The sequence below is a fragment of the Vipera ursinii genome (genome assembly GCF_947247035.1).
Source record: "Vipera ursinii genome assembly, chromosome: 4".
Taxonomy (NCBI): Eukaryota; Metazoa; Chordata; class Lepidosauria; order Squamata; family Viperidae; genus Vipera; species Vipera ursinii.
The window spans coordinates 53,798,843-53,820,383 of NC_139514.1; positions in this window are offsets into that span (position 1 = coordinate 53,798,843).

Below are 21,541 nucleotides of genomic sequence, written 5' to 3' on the forward strand. Positions count from 1 at the left end.
ACAGAATGATCTCAGTTCGAATCCAAGGGAAACCATTCAATATCACAGTAGTCCAAGTCTATGCCCCAACCACCAGTGCTGAAGAGGATGAAATTGACCGGTTCTACGAAGCCCTACAGCACCTTATAGAACTAACACCAAAAAATGATGTCCTTATCATCATGGGGGATTGGAATGCTAAAGTAGGAAGCCAAAAGATAACTGGAATAACAGGCAAGTTTGGCCTTGGAGTACAAAATGAAGCAGGGCACAGGCTGATAGAATTTTGTCAAGAGAATACGATGGTCATAGCAAACACTCTTTTCCAACAACCCAAGAGACGGCTCTACACATGGACATCACCAGACGGTCAACACAGAAATCAGATTGACTATATGCTCTGCAGCCAAAGATGGAGAAGCTCTATACAGTCAGTAAAAACAAGACCAGGAGCTGACTGTGGCTCAGACCATGAGCTTCTCCTTGCAAAGTTTAGGCTCAAACTGAAGAAAGTAGGGAAAAGCACTAGGCCACTCAGGTATGAATTAAATCATATCCCTGTTGAATATACAGTAGAGGTGACAAATAGATTTAAGGAATTAGATCTGATAGACAGAGTGCCTGAAGAACTATGGACAGAGGTTCGTGACATTGTACAACAGGTAGCAACCAAAACCATCCCAAAGAAAAAGAAATGCAAGAAAGCAAAATGGCTGTCTGAGGAAGCTTTGCAAATAGCTGAGGAAAGGAGGGAAGCGAAAGGCAAGGGAGAAAAACATAGATATGCCCAATTGAATGCAGAATTCCAGAGAATAGCTAGAAGAGATAAGAATGCCTTCTTAAATGAACAGTGCAAAGAAATAGAAGAAAACAATAGAATAGGGAGGACCAGAGATCTTTTCAAGAAAATTGGAGAGATGAAGGGAACGTTTAATGCAAAAATGGGCATGATAAAGGACCAAAATGGCAGGGACCTAACAGAGGCAGAAGAGATTAAGAAGAGGTGGCAAAATTACACAGAAGAACTATACAAGAATGAGCTTAACGTCCCTGATAATCACAATGAGGTGGTCACTGACCTCGAGCCAGACATCCTAGAATGTGAAGTGAAGTGGGCCTTAGAAAAGCTGAGCAACAACAAAGCTAGTGGAGGTGACAGTATTCCAGCTGAGCTATTCAAAATCTTAAAAGACAGTGCAGTAAAAGTGCTACACTCAATTTGCCAGCAAATTTGGAAAACTCAACAGTGGCCACAGGATTGGAAAAGATCAGTTTACATTCCAATTCCAAAGAAAGGCAGTGCCAAAGAATGTTCAAACTATCGCACCATTGCACTCATTTCTCATGCTAGTAAAGTCATGCTTAAAATCCTACAAGCTAGACTTCAGCAGTATGTGGATCGAGAACTACCAGAAGTACAGGCAGGATTTCGAAGAGGCAGAGGAACTAGAGATCAAATTGCCAACATACGCTGGATCATGGAGAAAGCTAGGGAGTTCCAGAAAAACATCTACTTCTGCTTCATTGACTATGCTAAAGCCTTTGATTGTGTGGATCATAACAAACTGTGGCAAGTTCTTAAAGAGATGGGAGTACCAGACCATCTTATTTGTCTCTTGAGAAACCTATATGCGGGTCAAGAAGCAACAGTGAGAACTGGACACGGAACCACTGATTGGTTCAAAATTGGGAAAGGAGTCCGGCAAGGCTGTATACTGTCGCCCTGCCTATTTAACTTATATGCAGAGCACATCATGAGAAAGGCAGGGCTAGATGAATCAAAAGTTGGAATTAAGATTGCCGGAAGAAATATCAACAACCTAAGATACGCATCCCCTTCATGGATTACTGCCTTGTCGTGGCGAAGGGGCTTGCGTAATTCAATGAAGCTATGAGCTATGCCGTGCAGGGCCACCCAAGACGGACAGGTCATAGCAGAGAGTTCTGACAAAACGTGATCCACTGGAGAAGGAAATGGCAAACCACTCCAGTATCTTTGCCATGAAAACCCTATGGACAGTACCAAAAGGCAAAACGATATGACGCTGGAAGATGAGCCCCTCAGGTCGGAAGGCGTCCAATATGCTACTGGGGAAGAGCAGAGGGCTAGTACTAGTAGCGCCAGAAAGAATGAAGCGACTGGGCCAAAGCCGAAAGGACGCTCAGCTGTGGATGTGTCTGGTGGTGAAAGGAAAGTCCGATGCTGTAAAGATTTTTTCTCCATAGGAACCTGGAATGTAAGATCCATGAATCAAGGAAAACTGGACGTGGTCAAACAAGAGATGACAAGACTGAACATTGACATCTTAGGTATCAGCGAACTAAAATGGACAGGAATGGGTGAATTTAATTCAGATGACCATCAGGTATACTACTGTGGGCAAGAATCCTTCAGAAGAAATGGAGTAGCCTTCATAGTCAATAAAAGAGTAGGAAAAGCAATACTGGGATACAATCCTCAAAATGACAGAATGATCTCAGTTCGAATCCAAGGGAAACCATTCAATATCACAGTAGTCCAAGTCTATGCCCCAACCACCAGTGCTGAAGAGGATGAAATTGACCAGTTCTATGAAGCACTACAGCACCTTATAGAACTAACACCAAAAAATGATGTTCTTATCATCATGGGGGATTGGAATGCTAAAGTAGGAAGCCAAAAGATAACTGGAATAACAGGCAAGTTTGGCCTTGGAGTGCAAAATGAAGCAGGGCACAGGCTGATAGAATTCTGTCAAGAGAATACGATGGTCATAGCAAACACTCTTTTCCAACAACCCAAGAGACGGCTCTACACATGGACATCACCAGATGGTCAACACAGAAATCAGATTGACTATATGCTCTGCAGCCAAAGATGGAGAAGCTCTATACAGTCAGTAAAAACAAGACCAGGAGCTGACTGTGGCTCAGACCATGAGCTTCTCCTTGCAAAGTTTAGGCTTAAACTGAAGAAAGTAGGGAAAAGCACTAGGCCAGTCAGGTATGAATTAAATCATATCCCTGTTGAATATACAGTAGAGGTGACAAATAGATTTAAGGAATTAGATCTGATAGACAGAGTGCCTGAAGAACTATGGACAGAGGTTCGTGACATTGTACAACAGGTAGCAACCAAAACCATCCCAAAGAAAAAGAAATGCAAGAAAGCAAAATGGCTGTCTGAGGAAGCTTTGCAAATAGCTGAGGAAAGGAGGGAAGCGAAAGGCAAGGGAGAAAAAGAAAGATACACCCAATTGAATGCAGAATTCCAGAGAATAGCTAGAAGAGATAAGAATGCCTTCTTAAATGAACAGTGCAAAGAAATAGAAGAAAACAATAGAATAGGGAGGACCAGAGATCTTTTCAAGAAAATTGGAGAAATGAAGGGAACGTTTAATGCAAAAATGGGCATGATAAAGGACCAAAATGGCAGGGACCTAACAGAGGCAGAAGAGATTAAGAAGAGGTGGCAAAATTACACAGAAGAACTATACAAGAATGAGCTTAACGTCCCTGATAATCACAATGAGGTGGTCACTGACCTCGAGCCAGACATCCTAGAATGTGAAGTGAAGTGGGCCTTAGAAAAGCTGAGCAACAACAAAGCTAGTGGAGGTGACAGTATTCCAGCTGAGCTATTCAAAATCTTAAAAGACAATGCAGTAAAAGTGCTACACTCAATTTGCCAGCAAATTTGGAAAACTCAACAGTGGCCACAGGATTGGAAAAGATCAGTTTACATTCCAATTCCTAAGAAAGGCAGTGCCAAAGAATGTTCAAACTATCGCACCATTGCACTCATTTCTCATGCTAGTAAAGTCATGCTTAAAATCCTACAAGCTAGACTTCAGCAGTATGTGGATCGAGAACTACCAGAAGTGCAGGCAGGATTTCGAAGAGGCAGAGGAACTAGAGATCAAATTGCCAACATACGCTGGATCATGGAGAAAGCTAGGGAGTTCCAGAAAAACATCTACTTCTGCTTCATTGACTATGCTAAAGCCTTTGATTGTGTGGATCATAACAAACTGTGGCAAGTTCTTAAAGAGATGGGAGTACCAGACCATCTTATTGGTCTCTTGAGAAACCTATATGCGGGTCAAGAAGCAACAGTGAGAACTGGACACGGAACCACTGATTGGTTCAAAATTGGGAAAGGAGTCCGGCAAGGCTGTATACTGTCGCCCTGCCTATTTAACTTATATGCAGAGCACATCATGAGAAAGGCAGGGCTAGATGAATCAAAAGTTGGAATTAAGATTGCCGGAAGAAATATCAACAACCTAAGATACGCAGATGATACCACTCTAATGGCAGAAAGTGAAGAAGAACTAAAGAGCCTCTTGTTGCAGGTGAAGAAGGAGAGTGCAAAACTTGGGTTGAAACTTAACATTAAGAAAACCAAGATCATGGCATCCGGCCCTCTCAATTCCTGGCAAATAGATGGGGAAGAAATGGAGGTAGTGACAGATTTTATTTTCCTGGGCTCCAAGATCACTGCAGATGGGGACTGTAGCCAAGAAATTAAAAGACGCTTGCTCCTGGGGAGGAAAGCCATGGCAAATCTAGACAGCACACTAAAAAGCAGAGACATCACCCTGTCAACAAAAGTGCGTATAGTCAAGGCTATGGTCTTTCCAGTTGCAATGTATGGTAGTGAAAGTTGGACCATAAGAAAGGCTGAGCGCCAAAGAATTGAGGCCTTTGAACTGTGGTGCTGGAGAAGACTCCTGCGAGTCCCTTGGACTGCAAGGCGATCAAACCGGTCAGTCCTAGAGGAGATCAATCCTGACTGCTCTTTAGAAGGCCAGATCCTGAAGCTAAAACTCAAGTACTTTGGCCACCTAATGAGAAGGAAGGACTCCCTGGAGAAGAGCCTAATGCTGGGGAAGATCGAGGGCAATAGAAGAAGGGGACGACAGAGAATGAGGTGGCTGGATGGAGTCACTGAAGCAGTAGGCGTGAGCTTAAATGGACTCCAGAAGATGGTAGAGGACAGGAAGGCCTGGAGGAATGTTGTCCATAGGGTCGCGATGGGTCGGACACGACTTCGCAGCTAACAACAACAAGATACGCAGATGATACCACTCTAATGGCAGAAAGTGACGAAGAACTAAAGAGCCTCTTGTTGCGGGTGAAGAAGGAGAGTGCAAAACTTGGGTTGAAACTTAACATTAAGAAAACCAAGATCATGGCATCTGGCCCTCTCAATTCCTGGCAAATAGATGGGGAAGAAATGGAAGTAGTGACAGATTTTATTTTCCTGGGCTCCAAGATCACTGCAGATGGGGACTGTAGCCAAGAAATTAAAAGACGCTTGCTCCTGGGGAGAAAAGCCATGGCAAATCTAGACAGCACACTAAAAAGCAGAGACATCACCCTGTCAACAAAAGTGCGTATAGTCAAGGCTATGGTCTTCCCAGTTGCAATGTATGGCAGTGAAAGTTGGACCATAAGAAAGGCTGAGCACCAAAGAATTGAGGCCTTTGAACTGTGGTGCTGGAGAAGACTCCTGCGAGTCCCTTGGACTGCAAGGCGATCAAACCGGTCAGTCCTAGAGGAGATCAATCCTGACTGCTCTTTAGAAGGCCAGATCCTGAAGCTAAAACTCAAACACTTTGGCCACCTAATGAGAAGGAAGGACTCACTGGAGAAGAGCCTAATGCTGGGAAAGATCGAGGGCAATAGAAGAAGGGGACGACAGAGAATGAGGTGGCTGGATGGAGTCACTGAAGCAGTAGGCATGAGCTTAAATGGACTCCAGAAGATGGTAGAGGACAGGAAGGCCTGGAGGAACGTTGTCCATAGGGTCGCGATGGGTCGGACACGACTTCGCAGCTAACAACAACAACAAGGCATTTCCAGGTTAGTATAAAACCAAAACAGTGCATTCTCAGAAGATATCCCACACAAATGGAAAAATCATGTAAAGTAGAATATGTTGCATGCCAGAGGACAATGAGTGCCAGGCCATTTTCTATCTATAATGCTTAAAATCTCCCTCCTCTCTCTCCAGAACCTTCAGATCCTCAACCTTCTTGATTTGGTGGCTTCCATTTTGTCTGTGTGGCCTTCTAATAAGAGGTACATCTGTTTCGAAAGAATGAAGGAATGAAGAAGAGCATGGAGGAGGAAGGTGACTGATTGATTTTGTCTGGAGATATTCATGCATAATTGAATTGTCTCCAGGCTCTAGAGTTAACACAATTGTGCATTGTCTTATAAACCAGCTTCCCAGTACAAATACCAAGTCAGTGGGGAAAATAGCCAGCTGTGAAATATACCTCTTTTTTGTTCTCCAATGTTTATGGCAGCACAAATATTTCAAATATTATAGTCCTTTATCTTTGTTAGACCCTTCTTATAAAATTCAAAGTTTTATTTATTGGTCAGAGTGCACTTAATGTTTTTCCCCCTAAACTAAAGTGATTAGGTTGTTTGAGGTCTTTGACTGGCTTCATGTATCACGCTAGCCCAGGAGTCACACATGGTAAGGTCTAAATCATAGTTTGAAGTGATATATAAATGTATTCCCTGAAAACATAACTTCTCCTGTGATCTTATCCAATGCACCAAATGTTCAATGTTACAAAATGTTTAAACAAATATTTGGGATTTTGTATCTGTTATTTAGAGGCTGAACCCCTTCATAAACTAGCATGTTTTCAAAAATACATTTTGGGGACTATTTAAAAACAATGATTTCTAGACGGTATTCATAAGGACTTTACCTTTTATTTCTGGGTCTCTCATGGAATGTGAGATAAAGTTCTTTTGGATTCTTGTCTTTTGGTACAATGCAATTATAATCTCTCTTGATTTACCTCTTTTTCCTATTTTCTTTTGTGAAGTAAAGCTTAAAAATCTCTATTATTTCCTAAAACCACCATAATTTCTTTCCTTTCAGCGTAAGGTGTGTTATGCAGAGAATGAAGAATAGCCAAACAAAGTAAAAGATATGATAAGAAGAAAACATAGCTAAATAGTAAGTTTTATCATGCCTTTTATCTTTGTAAACCACCTAGTTTCCAACAAATCAATATCTCATGTTCAAATTTTGTTTTTTAAGCTTCGTAACTGGTTTTTTTTAGGATTTCGTAAGTTCCATCCAACCACAACTTTCTCAATTTTCTCTGGCATCTTGACCCATTTACTGTTCTTCCATATGTTTTTAAATCTTATTTTAAATTATTATAATATATCTCTCCATTTAAAAATCTCTTCTTTTAAAGCATTGCATTATATTGACTGTGTTCCAATCCTTGCTCCCCCCCATTCCCCCCCCAAAAAAAACCTGACATATTTATTGGAAGCTCAGTTTCATATCTGGCCTGTTGAAGAACTCTCTTCTTCAAACCACAAGGATTTTGCAATGTTAATTTCAAACTGAACTGAATGTTCTTCTGCTACTTCTATTTTATTTCATTCTTAAATTCCCCCACACAAACACACACACACCATAAAAGCAATTTAGTTGTGTGAGGGCTTTTCTCCATTTTGCATCTACCCATAACATAAAGCTGATTGGCAACTTTTAACCTGACAACTTTTTCTCATTATATTTATATGGATGTTTCTGTTTTTATGTTTGCTAACTACCCAGAGTTATATATATATAGGTCCATATACTTAAGGTCTGAGGGAGGAGCCTTACTTTTAAGCTAAGGCTTTCTGGAAGGCCAATGGTGTTGGGGAAGGCTGTTCCATTTTGCAATCTTGGCAAGAGATAAGGCACACCTCCTAAATCCCAAAAGATGGCACTCTTTCTTAGAAGGTTAATTTTGCCTCCTATTCCAACACCATCCAAAGAGAGCCCCAAGGGGTGTGAAATCTGTTAGGTAGTCAGCCAATTGCAGGGCCTTGAAATGGTGGCAAAAAAGGCAGGATAAGAACCAGCACTAGGGATGGATATTTTCCTGCTGACTTAAGGATGAGTGGAGAACCTTTCAATTCAGTTATGGGAGATAGATGTGAGCCAGAATTAATTTATTATCTCTGTAATTTCCCTTTCCTTCATTACTCTTTTCTCACTTTTTTTAATCCTATGTATGTAGGGATAGGAAAGTATGAATCTTTGGATGATGTGGAATTTTATTTTTATTTATTTTTTAGGTTTTTTTTTAAATCCTTCCTTTATTTTAATTTTATAAATAATTCAAGACCGTGAACACACACAATACTCCTGGCACCTCCTATTTTCCACACAATACTAGCCCTCTGAGGTGAATTGGGCTGGGAGAGAATATCTGGCCCAAATCGTCCAATCAGCTTTCAGGCCTAAGGCATGACTAGAAATTACAGTCTCCTGATTTCTAGGCCAGTACCTTTACCACTATACCGAATTGGTTCTCTTCTGTTGCCAATGGTATGCGATGATGCATTTTCAGTCAAGAACATATAGTGAGGCACATATAGCATATTAGTGATATAAATAGTCACAAACCCACCATACCTTCTCTTCTGTGCAAGATTTAGAATAAAAACAAATGATATGAAATCAAAATAGATTCAATTCCTTTTTAGACTCTCCAATTTCAGGTCTGGATGGGGAGAAACAGGCTTCGTCTCAATCCTGCCAAGACTGAGTGGCTGTGCATATCGGCGTCTCGGGTTAACCATGTTATTCCACCTCTAATGATGGGGGGTGAGGTGTTACCCCCCGTTGATAGGGCTCGCAACTTGGGCGTCCTCCTGGATTCACGGCTCAATTTTGAAGATCACATAGGAGCCATGACCAGGGGGGCTTTTGCACAGGTTCGCCTGGTGCGCCAGTTGCGTCCCTATCTGGACCGAGACGCCCTACGCACAGTCACTCATGCGCTTGTGACCTTCCGTTTGGACTACTGTAACGCTCTCTACATGGGGCTGCCCTTGAAGACCACTCGGAGGCTTCAACTGGTGCAGAATGCGGCCGCGCGAGTTGTAATGGGGGTTTCCCGATACTCCCATGTAACACCTCTACTCCGCGAGCTGCATTGGCTTCCGGTTGCCCTCCGGGTGAAATTCAAGGTGCTGGTTATCACCTATAAAGCCCTACATGGCCTGGGTCCGGGATATTTGAGGGAACACCTGCTGCCGGCATCAAACGCCCTTTGCCCAGTGCGCTCCCACAGGGAGGGTCTGCTCAGGGTTCCGCCGGTGAGAGATTGCCGGCAGGTGACACCCAGGGATAGGGCCTTCTCAGTGGGAGCGCCTGCCCTCTGGAACCAGCTGCCGGTGGAGCTGAGGACTGCCCCCGACCTCCGATCATTCCGCCGGGGCCTGAAGACCTGGCTCTTTCAGCTCTCGGGCCCAGACTGAGGAGGAATTTTTAATTTGGGGTTCTTTTTAACTGACTACAGGGTTAATTTAATACTTTTTAATTTGTTCTTAATTTTTGTATTTTGGATTTTTAATTCCCTGTAAACCGCCCTGAGTCCTCAGGGAATAGGGCGGTATATAAATATAATTTATTATTATTAATTTATTAATTATTTCTGGTGGTGAGTCAGCAATGTTAGATGTTTCCTTAATTTAAGCCCCTGTTCAGGCATGGAAGCTTACTTTAATCTACTTGTGAAGTGCTTCTTGTAGGGGGAAAATGGAAGAACATGCAGTAATTATGCTGTTTTAGTTCCTGGAAAAAATGACTTATTTTATCTTGCAAATAAAATAAGTCAAGAATGTTTCCCATCCTTTTTTAAACAGGTAGTCCTTGACTTACAACCACAATTGGGATCAAAATTTCCATTATTAAGCAAAGCAGTTGTTAAATGAATTGTGCCCAATTTTATGATCTCTTGCCTTAGTTGTTAAGCGAATCACTGCAGTTTTTAAGTGAATCACACAGCTGTTAAGCAAATCCAGTTTCCACACTGACTTTGCTTGTTGGATAGTTGACAGTGCAAGAGGACCAGCTTTTGTTACTGCTGATGTAACTTTGAACAGTTGTAAATCAAGGACTAGCTATAATAGCTCTTCCCTTCTGAACATCAGTGAAAAAAATGAAATTATTAGTTTCCTTTTATGGTATTGAAAAAAGATATATTGTATGCATAACTGTAAAATGTAATACATTTAAAAAATGATTTGGAACAATTGCAAGCAAATTCTAGGAGGTGTTTCTGTATTGCAGCCTGTGGTACATTGAAGCTGACATCTTAATAAATATACTTGTTTGTAAAATATCATAAGACTGTATTCTTTTGGAACATTTGTTTACAGTTAATTAATTGACATGATTTTAAAAAGTCACACTCTTTTAAAGCAGCTATGCATTGCTCTTTGGGAAAGGAACATGGATGATAATTTCAATGTGTATGGAAAGCAAAGATGACTCAGGTGACTTATAAGTCATGGTAACTAACATAATGACATGATATCAATAATTACTGGCTCTGCAAGAAATACCTATACTGCATCCCTAATGCCAACTCTCCAATATGTACTGGTAATACAGTATATATAAAGTATTCTTTACCAAGAACTATTTATTTATTTATTATTCATTGATTTTTGTTTTTGTTTGTTTGTTTGCTGGCTGTCCATCTTGCAGTTCAGGTGACTCTAAGTGCCTATTTGGCCAAAGTTGCATGTTCTTTTTTCTTGTCCTTTTAGAATTCTCGTATCTGGTATGAAACATGATTGTCCTCAAGAGTAACATCTCAGGACACTGTTGGATAAATGTATATTCTCTCCTCAAAGAAATAAAATCGGCCTCAAGTCCTTCATGTGTGCAAATTGGACAAATGCAAGGGTCTTCTCAAAGGCATATTTTGACTGCCTTTCAGCTCTATGGAAAGAAATGCCACAGTTCCTCAATCTAGAACTACCTCAGGCTGATATAGAACCTTTCCCCATATGCCCTTGGTCCAAAATATGGGGAAGGCACTTTATATCTCTTCAAAGGCACACTGCATGGTTCACAGCCATTTCTAGCTTTGAGATCTGAATGTAATACATTTTGAGCATACCAAGTTGCAGAAGGCTCTAACAGAACTTAGTGTGCCCGTAGAAGAGAATATATATAGCTCAGCGTTACACAGTGGAGTTTCATTACTTAGTGTGCTTCAAAAACAAGCACTTTAATATATAAATATATTATATATATTGCATAACATTAAAAAATATATTGCATAACATTAAAAAATGGGAAGGAAAGGAAAGGGTAGAGGAGAGAAGGGGAGGGCAGAGAGGAAGGAAGGTTATGAAATCCAGTATTATGAATTCTGACCTTCTTTCAACAGTTAATTACAATATTATAATTTCTTCTCCCTCTCAGATGTTGTACAAGTCACTTCAGCCCCTCAATTGATTCATATATTTTAATAATAATAATAATAATAATAATAATAATAATAATAATAATAATAATAATAATAATAATAATGAAGTTGGAAGGGACCTTGGAGGTCATCTAGTCCAACCCCCTGCTCAGGCAGGAAACCTTATACCATTTCAGGCAAATGGCTGTCCAGTCTCTTCTTAAAAACCTCCAGTGTTGGAGCATTCACCTCCAGTGTTGGAGCATTCACCACATCCTCAAAACTGTAAATGATATCATATTTTTTTCTTCTTTCAGCAAAAAGTCCATGTCATTCAAATAAACTTTTTTTTCTCTGACAGGTCAGTTTTGCCATCTCAGCAAATTCTAACATTTTCATAATCCCATTCCTCCATTGTTCTTCATTGTTCTTCCATCATTGAGCATTCAATATTCTTGTTGCAGTTACCATTTAGAATAACAGAATAACGGAGTCTTTTCTAATTCATTGTCCATAGGTCTCAGTAAAAAGAGTATGGTTTCTTCACAATATTATCTTTACAATCCTTTGCATCATTATATGAATCGGTATACAAAATTTCTTAGCTTGAGACAAGCCTTTATTGAATAGAAATACCAAGGATTTGGCAAAAGATAGGTTTATATCCTTCAGCTCAAAATAAATAATTTTTAAATCAGTGTGACTGGATTGCTGGACTGTGATTTAATGCTGAAGACACTTTAAAAATATAAAAACCACAAGAGGACTGATTATGTACTGGCTTGTCCAGAAAAAACTTGCCTATGAAATACCAAAATTTAGCATCAGTAACTCTCGTAAGTAACTACCAGTTTAAAATAAAACATAGTAAAATATAATTTGAATAAAACATATAATACAAGAAAATCAGATAAAATGAAAATTGAAAGCACCATATAAACCAGGCTGCAGCTCATTCAAAATATAAAACAATATCAATTAAAAAGCCTAGGAAAAGAGAAATGTTGCCAAAATGATACTAATATGAGCCCAAATCAAGTTTCTTTTGGGTGGGAATTCATAAATGTCTGTAAGCCAACTAGAGTTGCCTTTGGCAAGATGGGCAGAATACAAACTTGAATGAATGAATGAATGAATGAATGAATGAATGAATGAATGAATGAATGAATGAATGAATAAGGTGTATCACGCAAAAAGAAGCCCAGTTTATCTCCATTTTGGAGCTCTGGAAAAGGGCCTCTTTTGTTGTTAGCTGCAAAGTCGTGTCCGACCCATCGCGACCCTATGGACAACGTTCCTCCAGGCCTTCCTGTCCTCTACCATCTTCTGGAGTTGATTTAAGCTCGCGCCTACTGCTTCAGTGACCTCATCCAGCCACCTCATTCTCTGTCGTCCCCTTCTTCTCTTGCCCTCAATCTTTCCCAGCATTAGGCTCTTCTCCAGTGAGTCCTTCCTTCTCATTAGGTGGCCAAAGTTTTTGAGTTTTAGCTTCAGGATCTGGCCTTCTAAAGAGCAGTCAGGGTTGATCTCCTCTAGGACTGACCAGTTTGATCGCCTTGCAGTCCAGGGAACTTGCAGGAGTCTTCTCCAGCACCATAGCTCAAAGGCCTCAATTATTTGGCGCTCGGCTTTTCTTATGGTCCAACTTTCATTGCCATACATTGCAACTGGGAAGACCATAGCCTTGACTATATGCACTTTTGTTGACAGGGTGATGTCTCTGCTTTTTAGTGTGCTGTCTAGATTTGTCATGGCTTTCCTCCTGAGGAGCAAGCGTCTTTTAATTTCTCGGCTACAGTCCCCATCTGCAGTGATCTTGGAGCCAAGGAAAATAAAATCTGTCACCACCTCCATTTCTTCCCCATCTATTTGCCAGGAATTGAGAGGGCCAGATGCCATGATCTTGGTTTTCTTAATGTTAAGTTTCAACCCAACTTTTGTACTGTCCTTCTTCACCTGCAACAAGAGGCTCTCAAGTTCTTCTTTTCTTTCTGCCATTAGAGTGGTATCATCTGCATATCTTAGGTTGTTGATATTTTTTCCGGCAATCTTCATTCCGACTTTTGATTCATCTAGCCCTGCCTTTCTCATGATGTGCTCTGCATATAAGTTAAATAGGCAGGGTGACAGTATACAGCGTTGCTGGACTCCTTTCCCAATTTTGAACCAATCAGTGCTTCCGTGTCCAGTTCTCATTGTTGCTTCTTGGCCCACATATAGGTTTCTCAAGAGACAAATAAGATGGTCTGGTACACCCATCTCTTTAAGAACTTGCCACAGTTTGTTATGATCCACACAATCAAAGGCTTTAGCATAGTCAATGAAACAGAAGTAGATGTTTTTCTGGAACTCTCTAGCTTTCTCCATGATCCAGCGTATGTTGGCAATATGATCTCTAGTTTCTCTGCCTCTTCGAAATCCTGCCTGTACCTCTGGTAGTTCTCAATCCATACACTGCTGCAATCTAGCTTGTAGGATTTTAAGCATAACTTTACTAGCATGAGAAATGAGTGCAATGATGCAATAGTTTGAACATTCTTTGGAACTGCCTTTCTTTGGAATTGGAATGTAAACTGATCTTTTCCAATCCTATGGCCACTGTTGAGTTTTCCAAATTTGCTGGCAAATTGAGTGTAGTACTTTTACTGCATCGTCTTTTAAGATTTTGAATAGCTCAGCTGGAATACTGTCACCTCCACTAGCTTTGTTGTTGCTCAGCTTTTCTAAAGCCCACTTCACTTCACATTCTAGGATGTCTGGCTTGAAGTCAGTGACCACCTCATTGTGATTATCAGGGACGTTAAGCTCATTCTTGTATAGTTCTTCTGTGTAATTTTGCCACCTCTTCTTAATCTCTTCTGCCTCTGTTAGGTCCCTGCCATTTTGGTTCTTTATCATGCCCATTTTGCATTAAAAGTTCCCTTCATCTCTCCAATTTTCTTGAAAAGATCTCTGGTCCTCTCTATTCTATTGTTTTCTTCTGTTTCTTTGCACTGTTCATTTAAGAAGGCATTCTTATCTCTTCTAGCTATTCTCTGGAATTCTGCATTCAATTGGGTGTATCTTTCTTTTTCTCCCTTGCCTTTCGCTTCCCTCCTTTCCTCAGCTATTTGCAAAGCTTCCTCAGACAGCCATTTTGCTTTCTTGCATTTCTTTTTCTTTGGGATGGTTTTGGTTGCTACCTCTTGTACAATGTTGCGAACCTCCGTCCATAGTTCTTCAGGCACTCTGTCTATCAGATCTAATTCCTTAAATCTATTTGTCACCTCTACTGTATATTCAACAGGGATATGATTTAAGTCATACCTGACTGGCCTAGTGCTTTTCCCTACTTTCTTCAGTTTAAGCCTAAACTTTGCAACAAGAAGCTCATGGTCTGAGCCACAGTCAGCTCCTGGTCTTGTTTTTACTGACTGTATAGAGCTTCTCCATCTTTGGCTGCAGAGCACATAGTCAATCTGATTTCTGTGTTGACTGTCTGGTGATGTCCATGTGTAGAGCCGTCTCTTGGGTTGTTGGAAAAGAGTGTTTGCTATCACCATCATATTCTCTTGACAAAATTCTATCAGCCTGTGCCCTGCTTCATTTTGTACTCCAAGGCCAAACTTGCCTGTTATTCCAGTTATCTTTAGGCTTCCTACTTTAGCATTCCAATCCCCCATGATGATAAGGACATCATTTTTGGGTGTTAGTTCTATAAGGTGCTGTAGGGCTTCATAGAAGTGGTCAATTTCATCCTCTTCAGCACCGGTGGTTGGGGCATAGACTTAGACTACTGTGATATTGAATGGTTTGCCTTGGATTCGAACTGAGATCATTCTGTCATTTTGAGGATTGTATCCCAGTATTGCTTTTTCTACTCTTTTATTCACTTATTCACTCCATTTCTTCTGAGGGATTCTTGCCCGCAGTAGTATACCTGATGGTCATCTGAATTAAATTCACCCATTCCTGTCCATTTAATTTCGCTAATACCTAAGATGTTCAGTCTTGTCATCTCTTGTTTGACCATGTACAGCTTTCCTTGATTCATGGATCTTACATTCCAGGTTCCTATGGAGAAAAAATCTTTAAGCATCAGACTTTCCTTTCACCACCAGACACATCCACAGCTGAGCGTCCTTTCGGCTTTGGCCCAGTTGCTTCATTCTTTCTGGCGCTACTAGTACTAGCCCTCTGCTCTTCCCCAGTAGCATATTGGACACCTTCCGACCTGAGGGGCTCATCTTCCAGCGTCATATTGTTTTGCCTTTTGGTACTGTCCATAGGGTTTTCATGGCAAAGATACTGGAGTGGGTTGCCATTTCCTTCTCCAGTGGATCACGTTTTGTCAGAACTCTCTGCTATGACCTGTCCATCTTGGGTGGCCCTGCACGGCATAGCTCATAGCTTCATTGAATTACGCAAGCCCCTTCGCCATGACAAGGCAGTAATCCATGAAGGGGAGGGCCTCTTTAGAAGGTTCTAAAATCCAAATAGGTAGTTATAGGGTTAGGACACTTCTTCAGGTAACGTGGTCCTGAGATTGTGAAGAGCTGAACGCTTACACAGCCATTGGTCACAAGCTGCCTGACTTGATTATGTTCTTAATTAAGTGGTGCACATGGCAAAGGCACATAACATAATATTAAAAAAAATTGAACCTCTGATTAAAAATGGCTGTTTGATCATAATCAGCGCAAAGCAACTGCCTGCTTAAAAAAGGAGACACTTTGGGGTTGCTACGCCAAGAATTATAGCCTTTTTTCTGGGATGGCAGAAAGCTCAATAGTGCCCAAGCAACCAGGGAGAAGTCACTCAGTTTAGACTTACAAGCAAATCAAATAAAATGAAAACTGAAACCACTCTATAAACGGGGCAGCAGCTCATTCAAAATATAAAACAGTATCAATTAAAAAGCTTAGGAAAACAGAAATGTTATATGTCTAGATTTTAAATTTAAAGCTTGCCATAATTTAATTTGAAGGGCAATATAATTCACAATAGTGGGAGATAGATGTATATCTCCTGGGAGGGATTGTAACTTCAGGCCCTGCTTTGATAGCAAGACATAAGAAGGCTGGCAAGCTTCCCTTACACTTTCTCCACATGGGTCTGTGCTATTTTAAAGCACAAATTTCAGCTGCAAAGGAGACTATAACAAGCTTCACTTAGACCACCTCCTGGTTTTGCTCTTACACTAGCATGTCAGGGTTTTTGGATCCTCCCTAGAGAAAAATGTAGCTGGTGGTTTAGCCAATAAGTGTGCTAATCTATCCTTTGTGGGGAGGAGGAAAAAAGCAATAAAATGCATCAGTCTTGTGGTCTTGTGGAGAATCCAGTTCAGAGATAATAAAGCCTCAAGGGGGGAAAAATTGCTCCTAATAATTACTATATAACACAATTACTGAATTTTGCAATGCTAAAGGAAATCAGGTTCTTGAAATTAACATCTAATTTCATTTTTCAAACATTCAAATCACGAAACATTCCTTTTATAATAAATCACTTTCTTCAGCCACTCCTATAAAATACACATCATGGCTCCTTTATACACATGCTAGGGTTATTGGCATATATATATATATATATATATATATATTGTTTGGAACAATATTAGAAATGTAGATGAGCAAATTCAATACATTAAAATTCAAAAATTAGAAGTTTGTGAAAAAGACTGCTTTGCTGTGGTCAGATAAAATTTTCTGAGGCTTCCATACATTTATTTGCATTCCTATTACTCAGAAACAAGCCTCTACAGAAAGGACATTCTAGCCCTCCAAATGTTGGGGACCTCTATCATTATTAACTATTAGCAACAGTGGCTGGACAAATGGGAACTGAAATCCTGCAACATCTGGATAGCCAGGATTCCCAAACTAGTTCTACTATTCCCCAGGACAGCGGTCCCCAATCTTTGTGGCCTGGTGGCCTGGCGGGGGGGAGGGGAACCAGGCCGTTTGAGGGGTGGGTCAGCAAGCACACCCACATGCATGCATGTACAGTTCATCTTACCCAAGTGGAGCTGTGCACATATGTGCACATGCTGGCCCACTGCTTGTGCAAGTTGAGCTATGCACATGTGTGCAGACTGGCCCACCGCTCATGTGGCCTGGTTGCAAATAGGCCATGGCCCAGTAGTGCGCCATGACCCGGGGGTTGGGGACCCCTGCCCCAGGGTGTACCCATGTGTCTTATTTTTAAGTCAACATGTCCAATTCAGACACCCTAATTTCTTTCTCCATCACTGGAGGTTTTTAAAAAGAGATTGGACAATCATTTGTCTGAAATGGTATAGGGTCTCCTGCTTGAGCAGGGGATTAAACTAGAAGATTTCCAAGGTCCCTTCCGACTCTGTTATTCTGTTCTTCTGTTTTTTGTTGGGGTTAAATTCCATTTCAGGAAATGCAAAAATAAATAGTAAATAGATCACACAGACTGTTTGAGTAGGTATTATTTCTGACAGTGAAGGCATTTTTACGTACCCCTTGTGTCTTACGTTCTGCAATTGCCAGGCAATCTGTTGTGATTCAGGGTCAGCCTGTGGGTTCGGCAGTTGGGTCGGATGACTCAGAGGAGGAGGAGGGGGATGTTGAAGACCTTGCTGAGGGGGTTGAAGATCTTGCTGATGAGAGCCCTCAGCCAGGCCCCTCCCACTTGGTCACCACGGAGACCCAGCTGTGTGAGCCTGACAGCGTGGATGAAGATGACCCACAGCTGGCCCTGTTCAAGGATGCCCGACGCAGGAGGCAGTCAATTAGGAGTAAACAGAGGAAGGCAATGGGACTTCTCGGAAGGAGGCAGAGAGAAGCCACGCCCTGAACTCTATATAAGGGGAATGTGTGGGGAGGGCTGGTTTGCTGAAGGCAACCGCTTGGATAGTTCATGTTTCTTAAAGCTCCTGTTTCTTGGTTCGTGTCTTGTTTGTTTTTGTAGCTATAAATTTGGCAGGCGTAATTCCAGCCTCTTGCCATTTGTAAAGGGGTTGTCCCTGCCTTTTCTGCAGGGCCAGTAGCAGGCTGGTACAGAACACAATCTGCAATTCTTGATCTAAATCCCTGTAGCTTTCTATTAATTTTAAAAACACTTCTGCAAGTAAATAACTTATCTGGAAAGAGGGTGAGGGTTCCCCCCCTTTGTTTCTTTACTTAAAATGATGAAGATGCCTTTAAAACCAGGCATTGCAAACTTCTAGCCAGCAGCTAAGACAAAGAAGGCTCTGGATTTGCTTGCTTGTTTCTAATTCAAAACATTTCAGTAGACTACTTGTTCCGTTTATGAAAACATAGTTCCCTTTACCACTGTGTTGTTGGGGGTTTTTTGGGGGGAAGCAGTAAATTCTTCATGGAGGAAGAATGCCATGCTTTTCCATGTTGTGTACATTGGTGAATATAGTGAATTGTGGATCCAGGTGAGAAAATGCTTTGGGGGTGAATGAATAAGATGACTGGTGCAGGTCTGTGGATGTTTTGGCAGTGAAATTACTTATAGTCTGGACCAGGACCTCTTAGATCTGGTAATGGAATAACATTTCTTTTTAATGTTTTGGTCATGCACATTTTCTAATAAAACACACACAGAGACACAAACACATAACAAACTGAATTCTTTCTGCAAAATGTATCCTTCTAAAAGGATATTTTATTTTCCTGGGCTCCAAGATCACTGCAGATGGGGACTGTAGCCAAGAAATTAAAAGACGCTTGCTCCTCGGGAGGAAAGCCATGGCAAATCTAGACAGCACACTAAAAAGCAGAGACATCACCCTGTCAACAAAAGTGCGTATAGTCAAGGCTATGGTCTTCCCAGTTGCAATGTATGGCAGTGAAAGTTGGACCATACGAAAGGCTGAGCGCCAAAGAATTGAGGCCTTTGGACTCTGGTGCTGGAGAAGACTCCTGCGAGTCCCTTGGACTGCAAGGCGATCAAACCGGTCAGTCCTAGAGGAGATCAACCCTGACTGCTCTTTAGAAGGCCAGATCCTGAAGCTAAAACTCAAATACTTTGGCCACCTAATGAGAAGGAAGGACTCACTGGAGAAGAGCCTAATGCTGGGAAAGATTGAGGGCAATAGAAGAAGGGGACGACAGAGAATGAGGTGGCTGGATGGAGTTACTGAAGCAGTGGGTGTGAGCTTGAATGGACTCCAGAAGATGGTAGAGAACAGGAAAGCCTGGAGGAATGTTGTCCATAGGGTCGCGATGGGTAGGACATGACTTCGCAACTAACAACAACAACAAAAGTTGTAACTTTAAAATGTTGTACACATGTTTATTGCCACCACAATTATAGTACTTTTGTTAAATATTCAGATGACAAATTGTGTTTATCATCTGAAGCCTTGAAACAGCCTTCCTCAATACAAAGACATCAAGGCCATTATAGCATACAGTATGTTCCTTACTCCTTCAACTACCCATGAGTTGAATTTAGATGCATTAGCAACATTTACAGGTATCCACTGGAACAGACAACTGGAGGGGGGGGAGGTGAATCATACGCACCAGGATATTATTATACAAATGGCATGAATAATATATTTGCATCCATGAAGCATATATACAATTTGTGCCATCTGCATAATGACATCATAATGCACACAATGTTATTTTAAGGTAATTGTGCTTTTTATTGGATGCTTAGGCAACATTTGCATTGTTGCCGTTATTGTTATTGGGCCTGGTTAATTGCAGAACTGTCTGTCTCCACGTACCTTTGCCCATTCACTGAGGTGGGACAGAGTGGCATGCTCTGGATCCCATCTATTAAAGGATGTCAACCTATGGGACTAATGCTCTATCCATTAAAGTGCCTCCCGTATGGAATGACATTCTCTCTTGAGTTCAAGTTGACGCTACTCCTTTCTGACTTTCAAAGGCTTTGAAGACCTTCTTCTTCTCCCAGGCAGAAGGACAGGTGTTCATGGGAGTTTGTTTTAAATGTTTGAATTGCCTACGGTGCAATAGATTTTTATGTCATTGTTAGGTGTTTGCTCTTTCTAGCCTTTTGTTAGGGACCTGGAATTTCATGGTATGTGCAGTCACATAAATTGCATTATTACAGTTGGTTGCACAGTTGTTTAGACTGTATTTGGCATTTTTGTCCACCTATTGAGTCCTTCCCAAGGATATGGGATTGGCAGATGTTGTTGTTTAATAATATTAAAAATACAATATTGTCACAGAATTAAACTTTTCCAAGTAAAGCTGCCTTTTGCAATTGACTGACGTGATTTTGTCAATGCTAGTGGATTCAAGTGGTGTTACAGATGTTTGGGGATTACACCCAAGATGCCTATTACCACTGGTACTATCTTTGCATTCTTTTGCCATTGTTATTTTACTTCTATTTTCAAGACTTTGGACTTTGTGATTTTCTCCAGGTACTTCTCTTCTCTTCTGCTGATTCCAGGAACTGCCACATCTATTATCTAGTCCAAGGGTGTCAAACTGCCGGCCCATGGCCAGACGCATCACGCGGAAGCCATGCCCACCCCATTGCCGGCAATGGCAAAACAGTCCCAATACGTCGTGTGACGTCACGTGATGTCGCAAGTTTGACATGTCTGAGCTAGACGGTTTTGTCTTTCTTATGATAATAGTTAACTCTGGGGTGATATGAGGTGCTTTTCTGTTTAATATTATTTATAAGAAAGAAAACTACCTCTAAGGTTGATGATGCTGTTTTGCCATCAAAGAGAAATATAACAGTTAGCCAGACCCATCCAGAGATCCAGAGTAGCCTGGACCACTTCCAGTTGTAAAAGAAACATCAACACAAGAAAATCAACCCATCCCCAGTAATAATGATCTGAACCTTTTTATATAGTGAAATGTCTATATATGAGGCCTCCTCTAAGCTTGAGGCTAAAATGAAAATGACTATCTCGACCCACCTTTCTGGACTCAGATACCAGAAAATATTGATTTTAAAAGTTTGAGGTCTTCAAAGAAACAACAGGGGACAAATATTTTCCTGGGACTAAATTCATATATAATCAGAATCACAGAAAGAGCAGAAGAAATTTTTTATTGTTTTGGAACAGCCAAAAGGAGGGTATTAACTTAGACGTCAGTATGTTTATTACCCTATAAAATGTGTTCCATTAAGCCTCCCTTTGCACTTCCTTGTCTTTAGACAGAATATTGTAGTGTTTTTTACAACACAGTAAAATGACAAAGGCATAATATCAAGATAATTTTCTTTCATGTCATCAAGCAAAGTGTTTGCTTTTTATTTCTTAATACAAGAACAGGTGTTTAACCATGTGGGTGGAAACAGAGCACTGCCTATTCCAAAATGCTATGTTAATATTTAACATCAATGCCAAGTTAATAAATGATAGCTAAACTGGG